Source organism: Ambystoma mexicanum, chromosome 11 (assembly GCF_040938575.1).
Source record: "Ambystoma mexicanum isolate Mex_15411 chromosome 11, UKY_AmexF1_1, whole genome shotgun sequence".
NCBI lineage: Eukaryota > Metazoa > Chordata > Amphibia > Caudata > Ambystomatidae > Ambystoma > Ambystoma mexicanum.
This window is the reverse complement of record NC_090934.1, coordinates 199,458,883-199,479,286: the sequence shown is the minus strand read 5'-3', so window position 1 is coordinate 199,479,286 and position 20,404 is coordinate 199,458,883.

The window sequence follows — 20,404 nt, the reverse complement described above, 5'->3', positions numbered from 1 at the left end:
GGTATCTGGTCCGACACCGGCAGGGGTTCGTCCCGGGCGGAGCAAGAGGGGACAGCGGCGGGGCAAGAGGCTGGTAGTGCTGCTGGGCCATGAGTATTGTCGCCGAGTCCAGGCATGTGCGGGCGGAACACCCAGGGAACTGCGCCAGTTGTGATGTTTTTGGCAAGGACACTTTGTGATCAGTGCGCCCACCAGTCACTGGGACCCACCGGGTCTGTTGTGTCCTTTCACTGGGTGGGGCAGGGTCGGGGCAAGGATGTTAGTTCGTGCTCCGGGGACAGGCCCGCGGGTTGTTCCAGTCCCGGGCCCCTGTTCGCTTCGTAGATCCAGAGGGAACACCAGGGCTTCATCAGAGCCGTTCCAATGAGCAGAAGGGGGACTCGGGGGGTCAACAGTGCCTTGAAGCTCGAGCCCCCGCCCATTGTTGCCCCCCTCTCTTTACCGCACAGTTGTTCTCCGGAACGGAGCAGCAGGTGTCAGTGGCAGCAGGGCGTAGACGACTCCGCAGGTGCTCTACGCGATGCGGAGCGCCCGCACCGTTGCAGGCGGTGTATCAGGTATTGACCGACCGGATGAGCAGGACTCGACGCATCTCAGTGTGTGAAGGATGCCGCCGGGGGTGGGTAAGCGGTACACAAACGTGTCCCCTCTGTCGCAGAAGTCGGATCAGCGCCGTATCACCCCTCGCCTCGCAGAGTAGCCAGGCACAGTTGGTCATGCAGTGTCGCCTCAGGGGTGGGAGCGCTGGCACCACAACACGTGCGCGGTTCGCACAGGGGGCCCGTCCCTCGTGTTCACAGGCACCAGGAGGATCGGTGTCTCGCTGCCACAGGCGATCCCCCGACACCGGGGCAGGCTTGTTTACACCTCACTGTAGCTCGCCTTCCGCTGCCGCGTCTCGATCTCTCCATCCACTGCTTACATCGGTCTCATGGTGGCCATCTTGGGAGCGCTGCCCGGCGTGGGGACCGCGGCCACAAAACTACAATTCTACAGGATCTTACAGCACCTCCGCTCCGGTGTTCGTCGGAGGTCAATGCAGCATATAGTCACACAGCTGTAGGAGAGTTTTAAGCCACCTGGGGTGGATAGATGCACAGGATGGATGCAGGATTCGGCTGGTGGCACAGGAGCAATGGAGGTTTACTTCTCCATTGTTCGGCAGTTAGCCACGCCCCCTCAATATACGCATCCTTGACAGATTACCTAACGGCATAATTAGCCTCTAGAAATGCGTGGAACTAAGTACGTAGTGTGAACACGTTAAGTGAGTAATAATGTGAAAGCCGATGCTTGCGCGCCCTAACTTAATATTAGACCTTTCTGTTTTCATGTTGATTTTTACAATCATACAATGTCTTCTCAGTTCTGAAAGACACTGTCGCACCATTTAGCTATTAATACTTGATCGCAACGAGTAATGCAGACTTAAGTATGTACCTATCCAAAATAGGCACACATCGGCGAATACAAAAACACAGCATGACATAAACAGTTAGAAGTTTATATAGATGGGGAGATATACCAACATGCAACTAGATAGGGAAGATCTAATACAAGATTGATATATTTGAATACATCAAGCGTTAAATAATTTCTTAGGACTAATGGAGGCTTTAATTATCGCTAGGAGGGATTTAACCCGTGACACAGGCACCACAATGTTGAGATTTAGTGGAAATGAACACTACCCAAGTGGGGTAAGAGGTGGAACTCATTTAAAGGGGTTGCTACCATACTCATATCAGCTTGCTTGACTATTTGTGCATATGAACATCCACTTATTTTCTCTTTCTCATTTTTCCCATTATTGGCAATGTCTTTTACTTATTCCCAATTATCCTACCCTTTTCCCCTCCCAAATTCTCTGTAGACTATTGAACAACAAAATACTGTGGACCTCATTAAAATACCAGCGGTAGCCGTGTCGGTATAACAGGCACAGTGGCCGCCGTTATTATTTTTTTTCCAGCGCCCAGGAATGGCCAATTACCGGGTCATTACTGCTCTGCCGCACCAGGTAATTGCCCATTCCTGGACGCCGGAAAAAAATGCTCCCCATTCCCATTGAGCCCAATAGGGCTCAATGGGAATGGGGAGGCCGGATACTCTGCTCGTGGGTGCTGGTCTGCCCCGCTGGCCAGTCCTGGCGGGCAGGAAGGCACCAGTGAGCAGAACTCGTAGTTTACCGGTACGGTAACAACGGTACTAGCAAGCTCATTGGTACCGTAGTTACTGTCCCGCAAACTTGGAATGAGGCCCAGTATCCTTTAAAATACTGATTGGACTGTATGACCAATGATATGTTTTGATCAATGTAATGCACAAACATTAATACAATGTCGCATTGACATACGGTATATTTAGTGGTCCACACCATGACAACATGCGACAACAATGATATTATTGAACATGGAATATGTACTATATGTTGGTTGTTTTTTTTATTTGTTTTTAAAAAACCTTTTGGGTTATTTTTTTACCAATTAGGTGAATTTTTACTTTGGGCTAATATAAGCCATATATTTTGAGTGCATTTTGATTTGCCCTGATTTGAGAAAGGCAGCGTTCCTGCCAAAACTACGCGATGCGGAGCGCCCGCGCCGTTGCAGGCGGTGTATCAGGTAGTGGCCGACCCGATGAGCAGGCCTCGACGCGTCTCAGTGTGTGAAGGATGCCACCGGGGGTGGGTAAGCAGCACACAAATGTGTCCCCTCTGTCGCAGAAGTCGGATCAGCGCCCTATCACCCCTCGCCTCGCAGAGTAGCCAGGCACAGTTGGTTGTGCAGTGTCGCCTCAGGGGTGGGAGCGCTGGCACCCCAACACGTGCGCGGTTCGCACAGGGGGCCCGTCCCTCGTGTTCACAGGCACCAGGAGGACCGGTGTCTCGCTGCCATAGGCGGTCCCTGACACCGGGGCAGGCTTGTTTACACCTCACTGTAGCTCGCCTTCCGCTGCCGCGTCTCGATCTCTCTATCCACTGCTTACATCGGTCTCATGGCGGCATTCTTGGGAGCACTGCCCGGCGTGGGGACCGCGGCCTCAAAACTACAATTCTACAGGATCTTACAGCACCTCCGCTCCGGTTTTCGTCGGAGGTCAATGCAGCATATATTCACACAGCTGTAGGAGAGTTTTAAGCCATCCGGAGTGGATAGATGCGCAGGTTGGATGCAGGATTCGGCTGGCGGCACAGGAGCAATGGAGGTTTACTTCTCCATTGTTCGGCAGTTAGCCACGCCCCCTCAAAATACGCATCCTTGACAGATTACCTAACGGCATAATTAGCCTCTATAAATGCGTGGAACTAAGTACGTAGTGTGAACACATTAAGTGCATAATAATGTGAATGCCGATGCTTGCGCGCCCTAACCTAATATTAGACCTTTCTGTTTTCATGTTGATTTTTACAATCATACAATGTCTTCTCAGTTCTCAAAGACACTGTCGGACCATTTAGCTATTAGTACTTGATCGCAACGAGTAATGCAGACTTAAGTATGTACCTATCCAAAATAGGCACACATCGGCGAACACAAAAACACAGCATGACATAAACAGTTAGAAGTTTCTATAGATGGGGAGATATACCAACATGCAACTAGATAGGGAAGATCTAATACAAGATTGATACATTTGAATACATCAAGTGTTAAATAATTTCTTAGGACTAATGGAGGCTTTAATTATCGCTATGAGGGATTTAACCCGTGACACACGCGCCACAATGTTGAGATTTAGTGGAAATTAACACTTACCCAAGTGGGGTAAGAGGTGGAACTCATTTAAAGGGGTTGCTACCATACTCATATCAGCTTGCTTGACTATTTGTGCACATGAACATCCACTTATTTTCTCTTTCTCATTTTTTCCATTATTGGCAATGTCTTTTACTTATTCCCAATTATCCTACCCTTTTCCCCTCCCAAATTCTCTGTAGACTATTGAACAACAAAATACTGTGGACCTCATTAAAATACCGGCGGTAGCCGTGTCGGTATAACAGGCACGGTGACCGCCATTATTATTTTTTTTCCAGCGCCCAGGAATGGGCAATTACCGGGTCATTACTGCTCCGCCGCAGCAGGTAATTACCCATTCCTGGACGCCGGAAAAAAATGCTCCCCATTCCCCATTCCAATAGGGCTCAATGGGAATGGGGAGGCCGGATGCTCTGCTCGCGGGTGCCGGTCCACCCGGCTGGCCAGTCCTGGCGGGCAGGAAGGCACCGGCGAGCAGAACTCGTACTTTACCGATACGGTAACAACGGTACCGGCAAGCTCACTGGTACCATAGTTACTGTCCCGCAAACTTGGAATGAGGCCCAGTATCGTATAAAATACTGATTGTACTGTATGACCAATGATATGTTTTGATCAACATAATGCACAAACATTAATACAATGTCGCATTGACATATGGTATATTTGGTGGTCCACACCATGACAACATGTGACAACAATGATATTATTGAACATGGAATATGTACTATATGTTGTTTTTTTTATTTCTTTTTAAAAAAACCTTTTGTTTTTTTTTTTACCAATTTGGTGAATTTTTACTTTGGGCTAATATAAGCCATATATTTTGAGTGCATTTTGATTTGCCCATATTTGAGAAAGGCAGCGTTCCTGCCAAAACACATGTTATCAAAGAGGGTCACTTTACTTATGAATACCGCTCAACAATAAAACTTGAGTTGGATTTTACTAAAACCTTGTTTCAAATAGATTTTTTTGTGGTGCGTGATTACGTGTGAAGTAATGTTACACTATGTCATGTGAAATGTAGTAGAGGAACTCGTGTCTCTGTTTGTGCCTTCACATGCATGCAACACTTTAAGAAACCACAAGGAAATAAAGGGCGCTGAGGTTTAAGAGTTGATATCCAAAAAAGTTCCACACATAGTTCTAAAGAGAAACCCCACATTGCCTACCGCCAAGCCTCGAGTGGGTGAGGTAAGAGGTACAATAAGATGATTGTGGGCATCCTAAACAAGTTTGTGGGGACTCTGGGCCTAGTTGGGAAATCTGACTACCGCTTGTCCTAATGGCCATTAGGTCTACACCATCTTCTGCGACAAAAATGTCTCCATTCAAGCTCATGACTGGATGAAAAATTGTGCTACCTCAGCATCTGCTCTACAGAACTCAAGAGGAGACCCTGATCAACGGGTCCATAACCCATAAACACATTGAGAATTTGCGAAAAAAACATCAGCAGCGAAATGTAGAAATGTTGGCCAAGAGGATGAAAAGCCTCTCTGATTTAAAAACTACTAAGAAAGAGTACCAATCAGAGACAGGGTTTACTCGTAAATTTTTCAAAGGAACCAGAACAAAGAGCGAAAGTTTTTTTTTTAAACTTTATTTTTGCATTTTAGTAAACATGAGTACCAACAAGCCCAAACAGTGGGCTGTTAACAAGCCGCCGAATGCCCCCCTCACGCCCACCCTCCCACCCTCCGACAGTCCCATCACGCAACAGGCAATTAACACATTTACATTTACACAAGAGAAGTCTGTGGTGGCTGATCGGTTGTCCCGGCCGGTGCTGCGCTAGAGAGGAGGTACGAGATGTACGGGCCCCATATATCTGGGGGTCTTGCGTGGAGAGGTAGTGTCTTTATGAATTCTGTTTCCGTTTCTTGGCAGTATGTGATGTCCCTCTTCCAGTTCGCTAGGGTAGGGGGTGTGCCTCGTCCCCATGCCATAGCCACTCTTCTACGTGCCAAAACCAATAACAAGCTTGCCAGTTTCCGGATGTGTGAAGACAGTGGTCTCGTTAGGCCGAGGAACGCCACCAGTGGTGAGTGTCCCACTCTGTCGCCGATAATTGCATTAGTTTCGTCAAGCACATCTGACCAGAATTTAGACACTGGCGGGCAACTCCACGCTAGGTGCAGGAAATCAGCTTCCGGGGACCCACAACGGTCGCAAGATGCATTGGACCCAGGGTGGTGTCTGTTTCTCTTGTTAGGGGTATAATAGGTTTGATGCAGATAGTTAAAGTGGATTTGTTTGAAGCGGGAATTGAGTGCCACTTTTTGTGTCTGTTGTAAAATATAGCTCCAGTCTTCATCAGGAATGGGGGTTTGAAGCGTGATTTCCCATCTTGTCTTTGTTTTGGGGTTCGAGGGGAGAGTGTCGGTGAGCAGGGTTTTGTAGATGGATGAGACTAGTTTGCCCTCCCCTTGTGCCTGAATGGTCCCATGCAGTAGTTACAAATAGAAGTATCTATCAGAGCACACCTAATTACTCAAAAACTAAATAACTATTTAGAGAGATTTTATTACAATTCTGGGTGCTGGGGAGGAATACACGCCCTGACACTGGAGCATGTGTTAAACATAAAACAAAAAGTGTCTAAACTTAAAGACACTCCCGTCCCCTGCACACCTTACAAGCTGAAATAAATCAGTCAAATTTCATAACATTTGCACTTTTATATATAGAAAGAATTGTCAATTTAGAACATAGGTAACAAAATATCTTCATAAAAGTACAGAAAAAAGCTATCAACTGACTTCCAATATGGCCAGCATGAAAAACAAATCAAACCAGACAAAGAAATAAGCTCCCAATTTTGAACTGCAGCTTCAAGCTCTACGCGTTTCGGGGACTATCCCCTTCTTCAGGAGCAAAAATATCTCACAGTGGGAATGTTGTCAAAGAAAATAGAGTCTCTGTCTGTGCATCTGTCTGTGCACGACGTACACATAACCAGGATCCCTGCGAATACTCCTGCCGTCCTCAACAAGTGAAATGTGAATTACGTGTAAATTGGAGAGGAGCCGTTGAATCTGAGGTGAAGAGGTGTGCTTCTGGAATTGCATTATACATATCTATAATCAGCAGGATGCTTTACATTGGATGCGGAGTACTGGAAGTCCTGAATTTGGATAGGATTGGCTATTGATTTGCCTTAGAGTTCGGCAATCACATTTCACTTGTTGAGGACGGCAGGAGTATTCGCAGGGATCCTGGTTATGTGTACGTCGTGCACAGACAGATGCACAGACAGAGACTCTATTTTCTTTGACAACATTCCCACTGTGAGATATTTTTGCTCCTGAAGAAGGGGATAGTCCCCGAAACGCGTAGAGCTTGAAGCTGCAGTTCAAAATTGGGAGCTTATTTCTTTGTCTGGTTTAATTTGTTTTTCATGCTGGCCATATTGGAAGTCAGTTGATAGCTTTTTTCTGTACTTTTATGAAGATATTTTGTTACCTATGTTCTAAATTGACAATTCTTTCTATATATAAAAGTGCAAATGTTATGAAATTTGACTGATTTATTTCAGCTTGTAAGGTGTGCAGGGGACGGGAGTGTCTTTAAGTTTAGACACTTTTTGTCCCATGCAGTAGTTGCCAGGTGGGAGGTTGTTGCGGGAATGTTGGGATGAGGGCCTGCAAGGTGTATCGCACTCTGAAGTACAAAAAGATGTCAAGGGAGGATGTGCCCCCCCTTTCCCTCGCCTGCTGGGGTGTTATGAAGGTGTTTTGTATAAAGAGGTCACCTAGAGTTTTTATTTTGCACTTATCCGCCCAGTTCAGATACACTTTCTCCGCGGTGAGTGGGATCCCGGGACCCCGGGAATGAATTTCGCGGGCAGAAGAGGAGAGTAAGCTGAATCTTGCACTTTTGAGCTATTTTCCGCCATATTGTGGAGGTGGATTGCACTATGTTCAGCGTCGTGTGTGGCACTGCTTGATTGCTGATAAACACTGCCCTTAGCAAGTTGAGTGAGGCTAGTGCCCGTTCGACCTGTACATGCGGTCTTACGAATTGTGGTTCGTACCAATGACTGAGAAACTGAGCTTGTGCCACCCAGTAGTACCGTTCTAGATCGGGTAGAGCCAGGCCACCCTTATTAACAGGAAGCACTAGGGATGAGTAAGCCACACTTGCAGGTTTGCCAGCCCATAAGGTCCAGAGCTAGGCTTCTCAGATTACCCAGGAAGCGCCGGGACAGCAGGATGGGGATGTTAGCGAAAAGGTATCGGAGTTTGGGTAAGATTACAATTTTTACCAATGAGGCCCGCCCCCAGTTGGTGAGCGGTAGTGATTTCCACCTGTTTACCTTGTCCCTTAATAATTTCAGTGTGCTATCGTAGTTGTCTTTCAGTATATCTTGGTGGTTTAGGGACACCTTAATTCCTAGATATCGGACGTGAGCTGTCTCCCACTGGAAGTTAAAATCGTCTTGGACTATTTAGGTTTTTGTGTTTAAGGGAAAGACGATTGATTTCGATTGGTTAATTTTCAAGCCAGATACCAACCCAAACTTGATTATTTCACGCATTATTGGATTAAGGTTTTCGCAGGGGTTTTACATGAACAGGACTATGTCGTCGGCATAGAGCGATATTATTAGCCGGTGAGGACCCATTTTAAGACCTCTCTGGATATGTCGTTCCCTAAGGCCCGCTGCCAAGGGCTCCATCACAAGGGCGAATATCATAGCGGATAATGGATATCCCTGCCTAGTGCCATGTTGGAGGTTGATCTGAGCCGAGTGGGTCGGCCCTAGTGAGATTGCAGAAAGGGGCTGGGTATAGAGGAGTAAGACTAGCCTGATAAACTGTTTCCCAAGTCCGAGCTGATGTAGCACGGCGAACATAAAGGGTCACTCAACAGAGTCGAATGCCTTTTCGGTGTCCAGCAGCACCGCCACTGCCGGCTGATCGGGGTCGAGTGCTGCTAGAACCCCAAACATTCTGCGTATCCCAAATGTGGTGTTTCGGCCAGGCACAAATCCCGCTTGGTCGGCGAGTACCAGTGCAGGCATTAATGGGAGAAGCCTATTGGTGAGAATCTTGGCCAGGATTTTGTTGTCCAGATTAATTAATAATATGGGGTGAATGGACTTACAATCTTCGGGGGAATTGTCTTTTTTGTGTAGCAGGATTACGTTTGCTTCTCTTAGTGTCTGTGGGAGAATGCCAGATTCGATCGCCTCCTCATAGACGTTTAGCAGGACAGGGGCAACGAGAGGGGGAAGTATTTATAAAACTCACCAGTTAGCCCATCTGGTACCGGGGCTTTGGAAGATGGCAGATTTTTGATGGCTTCTTGAATCTCTTCCAGCATTATGGGCGCATTCAGTGGCTCACGGAGTTCTCCCTCCACCCAGTAAAGTTCAGTGTCATTGAGGTAGTTACGGATCGCAACAGAGTCTGCTAGGGCCCCGGCGCTGTATAGGTCCTGGAAGAAAGCCCTGAACATATCCGACTATATCCTCCTCTTTGTGCAGCATATTTCCCTGCGGTGTCCGGATACTGTCCACCCTTGTCGGCCTCCTGTCTGCCGCTCTGAGGCGAGCAAGAAGGGCTCCAGGCTTCTGGCCTTCGCCGTATTGTCTAAATCTGTGGTTGTGCCCCAGAAATGTTATCTCCCGTTCAGATAGTTTTCTAAAGTTCAGAAGTTCTTCTTTCAGCCTCGCCTGGATTTGGTCTGAATTGTGTCCGAGTTGCTGCTTTTCCAATTTCTTCAGGTGCGTTTCGCAGGTTTCTAGTTCGCGTCTAATAAGTTTCAGGATTCCGTTTTCCTTGGCTAGACAGACGCCTCTTACGTAGCATTTGAAAGATTCCCATAGCACTCTGGCAGAGTTGACGGTGCCTTGGTTAATGTCAAGGAAGGAGTTGATTTCCTCGCTTAGCTCGGTGGCGAATGTCGGATCGGCGAGGGATCTGGGTTTGAAGCGCCATTGTGGAGGACGTGGCCTGGTGGTCGGCTGGTAGCATTCGAGTGTTACCGTGGCGTGGTCTGAGAAGGTTTTGGGGAGTATTTGGCATGCTCCCCATTGCCAGCTACTGTGAGCGGAGACTAACAGATAGTCAATGCGAGAGTTTGTGTTCTGAACACTTGAGTGGTATGTGTAGTCTCTGGCTTCCCAATTCTGGGTCCTCCAAATGTCCGAAAGGTCAAACACTTTACAGATCTCTTGCACTTGTAGGCTGGCTTTGGACGGGTGAGCTGTTGTTAACTTTGCTTTATCTTTCTGTGGGTCGAGGTGGGTGTTCAGGTCTCCACCCCAGATTATGGTCGCGTTTTGCACCTGCGAGAGGTGGGATAGCACCCAGTCAAAGTTGTTTGCGCCGTCTGTAGTGGGGGCGTAGGAGTTGACGAACACCACCTCTCCACCCTCCACCATGCCCCAAACCATAAGCGCCCTTCCCTCGCTGTCCCTCTCTGTTTGGATCAGTCAGAACCCCAGCGAAGAGTGGAGAAGAATAGCGACTCCTCTGGCATAGGATGAGTATGAAGAAAAGTAGCAATGGCAACCCCAGCTGCGGGCCCACAGGTGCTCATTTTGCGGCAAGAGGTGGGTTTCCTGAATCATAGCCACCTCGACCTTATGGCGTCTGAGTAATTGCAGGATCTTGCGTGTCTTAGCCGGGATGTTGCTCCCTCTAATGTTCCTGGTTGCTACTTTGAACGTACCAGTGATGATCTATATAACACCGGAATGAGGCTAGACCGGAGTCGGAGTTCGGGCATATGAGAGCAGCGTTAGGCGGGAGGGCTCGAGAGGGGCGGCGGCGGGGCTCAGGGTGAGGCCCGCGGTTAGGCGGTGGCGCTCTGAGCGCATTTCGAACGACAACAACAATCAAACAAATTTCCTTACACGGACAACCCCCAACTCGTCTGTTTGGAATCCCCCCAACTGGACTGCGTGCTGTGCACGGGGTGCGGGTGGCCTTCCTAGGCACAGCCCCCAGCCTCCCGTTTGCGAAGGTTGTCCTGGTGGCTTGGTTCCTGCTTGCTCTGGGGCAGTAGCGCAGGTGTTTGTCACGGCGGAACTCTCTCTGCTCTTTCTCTGTTTGAGGCGCCGGGCGTTTGGTTTGCGGACTTGCATCCCCGCCTGTCGAGGTATAGTGAGGCTTCTTCTGGGGAGTTGAAGAAGTGGGTATTACCCTCTACTTGAATGCGGAGCCTCGCCGGGAAGAGCATCGAGTATGTGATCTGGTTGGCGCGTAGTCTGTGTTTCACCTGGGTGAACGATCTCCTTTGGGCTTGGACAGACTGTGAAAAGCCCGGGAAAAACTGGATGTCGTCCCCGTCGAAGTGTAGTTTGCCCTTTCCCCTTGCCATTCTAAGGATCGAGTCCCTGTCCTTGTAGCCTAGAAGCTTGGCAATGATTGGGCGGGCAGGGGCTCCCAGCGCTGGTCTTGTTGAAGGGATTCTGTGGGCTCTTTCCACTACGAACATTTGCGATAGGACTGTGGGACCAAAAAGCTCAGTGCATAATTTTTCGACGTGTTCTTCCATTCTGACTGGTAGTTGTCTTTCTCTGATTCCGATAATCCTGATATTATTTTGCCTGGAGCGGCCTTCCAGGTCCTCGTTTTTGGAGAGTACAGTTTTCATTTGCCCCTCGAGCGTGGAGACCCGGGAGGTGAGTGCTGCTGTGCCGTCGTCCAGATCTGACACTCTCTGTTCGACGGAGTCAAGCCTGTTGCTGCGTTTGTCGAGCCGGTGTTGTAACAGATCTACCTTGGATGAGAGCGAGTCTATCTTGCTGTCCAGACTGCCTATCCCAGCTTTTAATTCCATCAGGATTTCCCTGATGTCCGTTTGTTGCTGCAATTCTGCCTCTGACTGGTTGTTCGGGGATTCAGGGCGGTGTTCCTGCCTGGGTGTTTTAGGCGCTGGGCCTGCATCAAAGTTGAGCCGTTTCTGGAACTTGTCCGGCTTCCCCATCTTGAGCTTGACTATGGAGTTGGAGCGTCCGGTCAAGGCGCGGGCGAGGCACCCGGATCTGGTGCAAGAGGCTGAGATCAAGTCACGCGGGGAGACGTTGTGAGTCAAGATGGCGGGGACACCGCGGCCACTCGCCAGTTTTGCATGCTTCAGTGGGTCTCCTCGCACCTCCCGCTCCGCCACCGTCCCAGTGCTAGCTGTGGGTGCCCCAACTCTGAGCGATTCCCCCCTCGCCGCTTTCTGCTGGAGGTGGTCGCGACAGGTCCCACGGATGGCTCGCGTCCGTCTATGAAGGATTTTGGGCGTACGGGCGGGACTCCCAGGCCCCACGCAGGTCGCGGCAGTGCAGGCCGCACTACGCAGCGAGTTTCTCACGGAAGGCAAGTCCGATTCGCTCCGAATCTTCGACAGGGATGAGGTGCCGTGCTAGGATATATTATTCTTGCAGATTTAGTAGTTTCGCCACAGGATTGCCGCGATTAAACAGGATTCATGCGGGAGGGAGCCGGGAGCTCACAGGGGACCGGCCATCTTGGTCGGCCCTCTAGCGCCCTCCAACAAAGAGCGAATGTTCCTCCCCTCCTGTTGCGGCACCTTTGAAATTGTAGATGAAATCTCACCTGTCGCCTATATGATCTGCATCCCTAAAGGAGAACAAACGGAAGAGAAATGGGTTCACATCAATCAGTTGAAGAGCTCTCATCCAGACAGAACTTGAGACTGATTGAAGAACCCAGTGAGGGTAGAGCCGAGGAATCATCTGAAGAGTAAAGGTAAAAGAATTGTGACCCGGACAAAGAAAATCATACATTAACAGGAAGTAGAAAAATTATGCTTATTTTTAAATGATTCTGAAGGATAGGAATGTAAGAAAAACATGTTTGTAATGTATATCTGGTATATGTCTCCAGTTCTTTTGTTGACAATTTTCACGTCCCTACTGGGAAAATAGTATTGTATGAAATACTTAATCTCTCCATTCTTCTTGGAAGATGAAATAACTCCTTACCTCTACAGGCCGGAGGAGGAGCCACAGGAATGGCAGAGGCCTAGGACCAAAAACCTAACGAAAGATAAAAAAATCTCAGAAAAGAGTAGAGGACCCACCAGAGTACCACTCCATCAGGACCAGGAAAAGAGCAGACGTGCTCTGAAGGAGAGTCTTAGAAAAAAAAACAAGAGAAAATGCGCTCTAAAGGCGATTCCTGGGATGAACCCAGGCAACGTGAAATGGACATCCCACTCTCTCCTTGCTCTTCTCTCTGCATAAATCCATCAAAGAGCCAGGAGGGGGGACTTGTGGGGTGAAATAGCCTGGATGCCATGAATAAAAGGACAAAGTCAGTGGGGGACATGCCGCTAAGTAAAAGGCCTGCGCTGGAATAATGTGGAAAATGAGGCTATGAAATCAAAGCGAGAAGGAGTGAAATTGAGCCTCAAAAGGTGAAGACATTTAAGAATGCCTACCTGGCATAAGGAGAAGACATGTGGCAAGGTTTGCCAACATATTGGAGAGCTGAAGTAACTTTCTCAGAAACAGCAGTGCCCAGAATGTTAAATGAAAAAGCTGAGATTGTGTTTTAAGCCTTTGCAGCAAATGAAGCAATTTTTACTGTGAAAGAAACAAATGCATAAATATTCGTTTTTTTCTCTTTAAATTAAAGTCATGTTAATAAAAGTGTTTGCATAATTTCAAAATATGAACTTGGTTTCTGTCATACTGGGATGCTGCACTGGGTTAAAACTGCTGCAGGTAAATGAAGGCCTTTCACAGCTGAAAGCAACACAATGTCATTTTGATTTTGCCTCCAAGTGATACTTTGTAAAGCCAGGATTACACCAAAGTCTCTAAAAGTCTAATTATGATGCCTTCATTTAACCACCATATGCAGGGAACAACTTTGCAGGGACATTTATCCATGTTAAAATTGTGTGCCTTTCAAGAGTCATTTTAAAGTGAAAATTTGAGTTAAAGGTAATATGCCTTGACTGACGCTTTTATTGCTAACAGTTCTTTATCTGTGATCGCATATTTCAATTCGGGAGTGGAGAACTTACGAGACCAGAAAGCCATGGGATGCAATTGTCCTGTTTCGGGATCTCGCTGAGACAAAACCGCTCCCATTGCTACACTGGAAGCATTGGTTTCGACGACATATGGCAATTCGGGTAGAGGATGCTGTGAAACGGGTGCTGATGTGAATGCTCGTTTTAGGGTCTGGAAGGCTTCTTCTGCTTCGGTGGTCCACTGAAATGGTTTGTTTTTTCGCAGCAGGGAAGTGATGGGGTAAAAAATTTGGAGAATCCTGGGATAAACTGACGATAAAAATGGGCGAACCCGAGCACACTTTGTACACCTTTCGTGGAAGTTGGTGAGGGCATTGGAGGATGGTATCTACTTTGTGCGTGTCCATGTGTACCCCTCGCAGTGTGAGTATAAACCCGAGCAATTCAACCTCTGTTACGTGAAAGAAATATTTCTCTAACTTGGCATACAGCCGATGTTGTCGAAGTCTTTTTAAAACAGCCCGGACAAGTCTGACATGATCCTCCTTGGTGGTTGAGTAAATGAGGATGCCGTCGATATAGATGAGTGCGCACACGTCCAATAGTTCACGGAGCACGTCGTTCATAAAATATTGGAACGCTGCGTGGGCATTACATAGCCCAAAGGGAATAACCTGATATTCGTAAAGGCCATATTTTGTACGAAAGTCTGTCTTCCACACATCCCCCTTATTGACTCTAACCAGATGTAGGCCCCTCGTAAATCCAATTTCGTATGAATTTGCAAATTTTTTACTTGATCCAGAGGTTCTGGAATGAGTGGCAACAGGTACTGTTTTTTTACTGTGATCTGATTGAGGACTCTGTAGTCAATGCAAGTTCTCAGGTCTCCCTCCTTCTTAGGCATAAAAAATAAGGCAGAGGAAGCAGGGAATTTTGACGGGCGAATGAAGCCGTTGGCTAAATACTGATCCAAGTATGTTTTAAAATGTTGGTTTTCTTGCTCCGTTAGGGCGTAAATCCGACTGCAAGGAATCTGGCCTCTGGGTACAATATCAATTTGGCAGTCATACTTTCTTTGCGGGGGTAAGGTATTTGCTTGCTCCTTTTGAAATACATCTTGGTAATCCAGGTATTCAGAGGTTGAAGAACTGGTGATACCTAATACAACTGCTTTATTTGATCTTGGTTTAGTGTGATCTTTCACTAAGCATTCTTTGTTGAAACAGGTGTTAGCAGAGTCTGGGGGAAAAGTCAGAACTCTTTTACGCCAGTCGATCATGGGATTATGGGTTTCCAGCCAAGGCATCCCTAACATCATTTGGAACTGAGGAGCGCCAATGAGATCAAAGGTGATGTCCTTTTGGTGACCTTGGTAACGCCGGTCAAATAGCACAGCGAGTAGAGAGCTTGCTTTGACATCCGTGCAGCCTTCCATCCTTCCGAGGTCGATAAATGTGCACCACGCACCGTGGGAAATAAGCAGCGCTCAGATACCTGAGGGTTCGTAGCGCTATATAAATGCCTAAAAAAATAAAATAAAAAAAGACCTCTCTGACACAGAAGCATATCATTATCAGTATAATGCGTCACTGGGCCAGATGATAACTGAGATCCATCAACCGCTGTAACATATTCCGATCTCTGCTTCTGTCAGAGAAGAAGACCTATCCGGATAGCCAAATCTTGGTCAATGTAATTCCCCACAGCTCCACTGTCAATATATGCTTCTAAAGCATGTATTTTCGATGGCTGTTTGTGGTTTACCAAGAGCACCGGGATGACTAAGTGTGAGGTCTGTATTGGTTCCTTTTCACTGCTCGACAAGTGGACCCCTATGCTTGCCGGGTGTTATAGTTTCCTGAGTCCAGTTCTTCTTCTTCACTCTTGTTAGTTGCTCCGACTGTTCTCCTGGGTGGTTTCACCGGGCATTCTCAGAGAAACTGTCCTGCTTTGCCACAATACAAGCAGAGCTGTTGCTTCTTCTTTTTTCTCTTTCCGCCTTGGTGAGAGTGCTCCGAAAGCCCCCGATCTGCATTGCTTCCGACCGTTCATGCGGCTTGGCCTGATTCTCACGGGGTCGCACATAGACTGACCGCCCTTCAGCTCTGGCTCTATCCATTTTCCGATTCTGCAATCTATGAATAAGTTGAACTGTTAGGTCAATATATTCAGCACACCCCTCTGGGGGATTTACTACTTGAGCTAGAATGTGCTTAAATTCCTCTCAAAATCCTCGGTGAAAGAGCATAGTTCTTTTTCCCTCTGGCTAATTTGTTTGGACTATAAGACGGTTGAAGGAGGTGATGTAAGTTAACAAATCTTGGTTACTCAGCTGGGGTGACAATAATTTGTTGTCCAGAGCCTGGCCTTGGGCATGCCGTGCCAATAGTTTCTCCATTTCGCGCTGAAAACCCCCAAACTCCCAAAGCAAGGGGTCATCTTGAGTTACCAACGGTATAGACCAGTCCGCCGCACTTCCTCCCAAATATGAAAGTACAAATGCCACCCTAGATTGATCGTTGGGGAAGGCCAAAAGTCTGCACAGGAAATGAAGGCAGCATTGATTCATGAATACAGCATAGATATTTGGATCACCAGTGAAGCGTTTGGGAACCGCCCCTGGAAGAACCACCTGTACTGGCACTGGCGTTGACTGTGGTGGCAGGATAGGGTGGGCCAGCCCCGGTAATGGGGCTTGGCCAGCCTGTGCTTGGAGCATCTGCCTTGCTACATCGCCTGTACGTTCTCGATTCACAATGGGGTCCCTCCTTAAGGCATTGGTTTCCTGTCGTGAGGCATGAACTTCAGCCCGTAAATCTCAAAGTAACTGGGCCAACTGGTCCATTTCTGAAGTTTCCATAACGCCCAGCCAGAGATTTGTAGGAGGCTTTGTGTTCTGTTACGCTCACCTGGTCTCTGCGGAGGCGTTGGGGAATGGTCGCAGCCCTCCCAGTGATGAAACACCTCTTGTCTGTTCCTCCCTCTGCGTCTGTGTGGGGAACTGCAGTGATGATCTGGCGGTTCCTGCTGATTGATGATGATGAGCTCTCCGTCCTGCTGCTTCAGGCAGGGGCGCTTGTTGAAGGGATCGAGTTTCTTCACTGGTCCCTTGTCATGGAAGTCCAGGCCAGCTGCCACAACCATGGCTTTCCCCCTCCCCCCATCAAGGGGAATATTTGTGCTATGGAGGGAGTTGTTTCCAGTCACCTGCCAGCAAAATCAAGTGTGAAAAATACAAGTACCAGAATCCTCAGAGCTAATTAATTTGTTACACCTGAAACAGAAATGCAGACCCGCCTGAAAAAACACAGAAACTCAGCCTCCCTGAAGATTGATGAAGTCATGAAAACGTGCGTTAGGAGGAGAAGCTAAAGACTGGTAACAGAGCGCCTGCCTTCACATCTTTAAACAGCTGCAAATAGTCCACTTCTCTTGTAGGTAAGTGTTTCCCTTGTTTCCACTTGCCCGCTTGTTTTCCGAATGTTGTATTTGTAAGGTTCGTTCTCTGTCCTTTGTATGTAATGTCTCTTTCCCTGCTCTCTGCAGGTGGTGTAGCAGTGCTGGCGGTAGCTGTGGTAGAAGAAGCGGAGCCGGCGGTACGGAGGAGCCAGGCTGAGATGGTCCGACAGCTGGTAAGTAGCCTTTAATTGTGCCTTAGGGTTCACGTTGGGTTTTAAATGCGGCGCAACCCTGAGTTGGGTGTTTTCGGGAGTTCTAACCTTGTCTTGTCTTCTTTTCTCATTTCAGGACTTTGGCTTTGTGGGACAGAGAGCGCAGATGTTGCGACATCGATTCGGGATCTGCCAAGAAGATGGAGCGTTGCCGTAAGATGCGAGCCAGGGTCCAGGTAAGGATTCTGTTGTTGCAGGATCACGAGGTAAGTAGCTAGTCCAGGCGGCGGTGAGCATCACGTTGCACGGAGGAGCAAAGTAATGTTAAGTGTTTGCTTGAGGGGTCGGTGGGTTTATATAGTCTTGTTCCTGGCCACTCCCAGTAGCTCTGGCCTGCCTGCTGCCACACCCTGCCACACCCATTGAGTCAGGACCTCATGACCAGCCCTAGGGAGCCATGCCAGATGAGTCAGCACATGGGGATGTTCTCAGGAATAAAGGCTTTCCGCACCTGGAAATGTCTTGTAAAATAAAAGCACTCCAGCACTGAAGTAAAATAAAAGCACTCCTGCACTGAAATAAAGTGTTCCTGCTCACATCTCTATATGACCAGTACCAGGACTGAGCCCCTGTGTTTATGAGTCCCAAAGGGACATAAGTGAGTAAAGTGACCCATTGCCCCCGTCACTAGATGGTGTGTTTTTTGTGTTATGGGGCCCGTGGCCTTGACAGGTTGGAATTCAAAACCAACCACCTTCTCCCAGTGCCTTGTGAACTGGTATAGTCATAAAGTGTTGCCCAAAAGAATTAATCCCATAGTGATCTGAGAAACAAATTTGTCCATGTGTTTAAATTGTGCCCTGCAAAACGTATTTCCATATGCAGCTGTATTTTCCCGTTGCATCTGTCATCCTAACCAAACACCAACTTTCCTTTTGTGAGCTACCCCATCCCAGAGCCTAACTGTCATTGTCAGCCTCAGTGAAAACTAATTCTATTTGCATTTTCTTTCCCATTGAAATTGAGCTTAACATCCCAAAAAATGATTTTTCCCTTCTGTTCCTCTTTCCCTATTGTGAGGAAAAAACTAATTTCCATTTACATTTCTTTCCCATTGCCCATGTGTTGAATATCCTAAAGACGATTTTCCCCTTGTGCACTGACTAGTATTCTCTAAAGCCCTGCTTGTCTTTTGAAGTATAAGCAAGTGAGTTCCCTGCCTTTCCATTTCTTTCCCATAGCAGTTGTGAGAAATAATTAAAAATCCCATTCTTCCATTGTGCTCTAAAAACACATTTTCTCCTTCTTTGCTGGCTCTCCATATTGTTTCTGTGGGCACCACCCCAAAACCGATTTCCCCCTGTATTCCTAGTCGATGCCACTACCTTCTATTAAAAACAATCAAGTGCAATTGATGTTTAGTGATTAAGTGTTGCAGGGGGAGTGCTTATCTCTTGTGCTATCATTGTGTGTTGAATTGTTCTTCTTCTGTTTTGTCATTAAAAAGGGACGTATTTGTGACAGTATATCTTCACCTGGTCGCTTTAAAGAAGTCATTGCATTTTTGTGTTGCCACAACATTGGTGGCTGTTGTAATTGGTTGATTCTAATTTGACATTAAATAATAAATGAATAAATATCTTATTGATACACACCGGCCTGATTCCTAGTCCATTGTGACACTGGGTAGTTGTCGAGGGTGTGTGCGAGACGGGTTGGAGGCCTTCTCAAAAGAATCTGCGGTATAAAAATTAAAGCTTTTTTTAGATTGTGTGCCACATTCATTATAGTGGAAGGAGATCCCTGATTTGTGTGTGCTGTGATAGTGACATTTAGACCAGTCATGAGCTCGAATGGAGAACATTTTGTTGCAGAAGATGGCGTGGACCTAATGGCCATTAGGGCAAGTGGTAATCGGATGTCCCATCTTGGTCCAGAGTCTGCCACAAACTTCTTCAAGATACCCACAATTGTTTTATTGTACCTCTGACTGCCCCACTCGAGGCTGGGTAGTAGGAAATGTGGAGCTTTCTTTTTACCCCAGTATCCTTAACATCTTGGTCATCACCTTGCTGGTAAAAGGACGTCCTCTGTCTGACGCAAACCTTTGGGGAAGGCTGATATGAGAAAAGATGTGATTGATCATTAGTGCGGCAGCTGTCTCCTCCTTACAATTCGGGGCAGGACAACATTAAACCCTCTTGGTAAACAAGCTTGTTATGGTCAGCAGGTACTGGTTTCCTCTAGAGAGGCAAATCACTGGCCCATTGAAATCGACTTGCGAATCTGACCAAGGCAGTGTGATTCCCCTTTGCTGTAGTTGATCTCTGTGTGTGAGAGGACTTGGCTGAAACTGAGCACACACAAGACACACCTTTAAGGATGTCGAGGTTCTGGCCCATGTGTGGCCAATATGCAACATTGCACAAGATTTCAAATGTTGTTTGAAACCCCCTATGAATGGCAGTGGCCGCATCATGGGCGTGACTTAACTTAAAGCTTCAGAATGAGATAGGGACCACCCACTGGTCACATCCAGATATGGATCTCCGTACCAACAAACCTTCTTGGATTCTGAACATTTTGTAAAACTTCATCAACCCCTGCATATCCTCCTTGCCGATATAATCAGATTCTGTCAAATGAAAAGTCCCGGGGTCTTCAATATGTTGATAACATTTCCCAATAATTGTGTCCTTTTTTTGTGCAGTAATCAAATCTGCATTTGGGGTTTCTTTATTCCGCTAGGCATTTGAGAGTTGATTATTGGCATGGGTTTGGGACCTGGTGACAGCAGCAACCTGCATTTTCCCCCCAAGAGTGATTCGGTTTCTATAAGATCCCTGTGAATGGCTCCGGTTTTGGCCAACTGGTCAGCCAATTCATTTCCAGTTTTGCGTGGTCCCTCTATTTCCAATAGATGGTCATATCATTATAGGTTACCAGATCATCAATTGATTTAATTAATTTCCCATGCTTTAGCGATTTGTTACTTGCACACAGCATGCCTCAATTGTTCCAATTAATCAGGTGTTCCACGAACCCATTCCTGACATAATCTGAATCAGTGATTATGAC